Raw genomic sequence first — 2,884 nt, forward strand, 5'->3', positions numbered from 1 at the left:
ATTTACATCATGTGACAAATCAATGGTTGGGGACTAATCCTCAGAGGGTACTGCTCTAACTCTTAGCAAAAAGGTAACCAATAGCTTTTGATACTACAAAGATAAAATGCACATTTATGCGAAAATGAGGGGGCAATTAGACTGTCACACCCCGAGATGCCCCCGAGACGCGGACACAGGACCTAGGATCACAAGTGATCCCAAGCTAACCCTGCTGGCATGATCATGAGCATACTAAAGATAATAAACTGATGCGGAAGCTAAATCATAAATAAAATGAAAAGATGGGGAATACCCATATACTATAACCGAGATATATGAAAACTGATGAGTTTAATACAAATAAGATATTTACTCAATTCTAAGATGAATCTAACTATGTCTGAAAATAGCCTCTAACTGACTAGAAATGTTGGGACAGGCCCCAGCTAAGTCTAGCAAAACTGAAAATAAAGGACTAAAAATACTGAAAAGAGACTCATGACTAGCTAAGTCTAGCAAAACTGACTATTGTCTTCGGAGAATGAGGACTCACCACTGATTCTGCTGAACTGGAGATCAGGAACTGATCTAAGTGTGATCTGGATGCTGAGAACCTGAACCTACATCACGAGAAGATGTAGCGCACGTATGCGTCAGTACTTGAAATGTACTGAGCATGCAAGATAGAATACAATTGAACAAAGCAAATAAGCGATGATATAATCTGAACATGATATAGATACTGAATGCTAAGATAACTGAATGAACTGACCAATTTATAACATGCTGAAACTAAATACTGACTATACTGATAAATGGTCAATGCTATAGAATTTGATTGAACTGTGGGAGCTACTAATAATCGATAATAAAACCACATGAGCTAAATGTGGAGTCCAATGTATACGCCCCATCGAGAGGACCCAATATACCCTGCCAGAGGTATAGAGGCATACTGGCGTGATCACTGAAATGATTCCCACAGAGGGGACTTACAACCTACGTGACTAGTAGTTCTGGACTATTTAGGTACGCTGAACCCTAGTCCAACTCGGTATTATGCTACTCCCAATAGTTTAAGTAATTAACACATTATGACTGAATTTATGTAAGTTACTGGATAGCTCAAACTGAACATGCAAACTGAAATTGCAACAATTAAACTGATATTGATGCATTAATAACTGAGGCATGTATAACTGAATAACTGAAATATCTGACCTAGCATGTGTAATTCAAGAACTAAAGAAATACGTAGCTAGGGTTCTGAAATTCATGCAAGAAACGAAGTAATAACATGATAATCTGATTTGGAACATTTAAATAACTAATTCATGATAATCTGCTGAAGTTCTAGAAAACCTAGGTCTAAATAATAATAAGGAATCAAGAATCTGACTGAATTCTAGGGATCTAATGGGCGAAAGTAACTCACTAGTGAAATTCCACATACCTGGTGATGAATTCCACGGAGAAATCTTTCGATTTCGGGGCTGGAACTGATGGAATCTTGCTGCCTTCTTGAACTAGGGTTCTTGACTTCTTTCTCCTTCTTAGCGTTCTAATTTTTCTAAGTTTTGATTAATGATTTGACTTAGGTAAGTTCTAGTTATGTTTCTAGGCTTAAACTAACTAAAACCTCATAATTTAGGGTCTAAAACGACGTAGTTTAGGGGTCCAACGAAAATAGGAAAAAGACCAAAACGACCCTGACTTAAAATCTGCTGAAGCAACCTACTGACTGATCGACGATCCGTCGATGGATCCACGATCCATCCTGTCAGTCCGTTGATGACTTCAGAGACTAGGTTCTAAGGGCCTCGACCTACGGACTGATCGACGATCCATCGATGGATCCACGATCCGTCAAGTCAGTCCGTGGGTCATGCCTTAGAATGGTTTTTGTCTGAATTTCTGGGGATTGTTGCAGATGCGAACCACATACCACTAGCACGGGTCGTGGGTGACCCTACGGTCCGTGGGTAGCAACTGTGGGTTGCAGCTGCAACTTCTGGAAATCTGCATTAAGTTCTGTTTTTGGATACGGGGTGTTATATTATCTCCCATTGAGAACATTCATCCTCGAATGAAGACTAAACTAGCTGAAATAGAGGAAAGGGTTGCAATCCGTACCACTAAACACTGAGAACTGAATTTCTGACTGAACTGAGTTCCAAGAACATGCAAATACGCTGAAAATGCAAGTACAAACTGAAGGAACATGATTCTAAGATTGAATTTACACATGAATGACTGAAAAACTTGAGAGGAACTATTACCTCAAGCTGGAGTGGAATCAGAAGGAAAGAGGTGAGGATACTTGGCTTTCATGGCTGCTTCTGTTTCCCAAGTGGCTCCCTCTACGGACTGACTCCTCCACCAAACCTTAACCGAAGCGACTTCTTTGTTTCTGAACCTTCTAACTTGACGATCAAGAATCTCAACTGGTACATCCTCATAAGAAAGGTTATCTTTTACAGCCACAGTCTCTAATGGCATTACAGATGCTGGATCACCCACACACTTCTTCAAAAGTGAAATGTGAAAGACTGGATGCACTGCTGCCAAATCTGCTGGCAACTCTAACTCATAAACCACTCTACCAATCCTTTTCAAGATCCGGTAAGGGCCTACATATATGGGACTGAGCTTCCGTTTCTTACCAAATCTCATCACCCCTTCATAGGTGACACTTTCAGGAAAACCCAATTATCAACTTGGAACTCTAGTTCCCTTCTTCTCACATCTGCATAAGACTTCTGGCGACTCTGGGGAGTCTTAAGTCTATCTCTAATGAATTGCACTTTCTCCATAGCATCAAGGACTGAATCTGGTCATATCAAAGCTGCTTCACCTACTTCAAACCCAACCAACTAGAGATCTACATCTACGCCCATACAAT

Source organism: Solanum tuberosum, unplaced genomic scaffold (genome assembly GCF_000226075.1).
Source record: "Solanum tuberosum cultivar DM 1-3 516 R44 unplaced genomic scaffold, SolTub_3.0 scf00491, whole genome shotgun sequence".
Classification (NCBI taxonomy): Eukaryota; Viridiplantae; Streptophyta; class Magnoliopsida; order Solanales; family Solanaceae; genus Solanum; species Solanum tuberosum.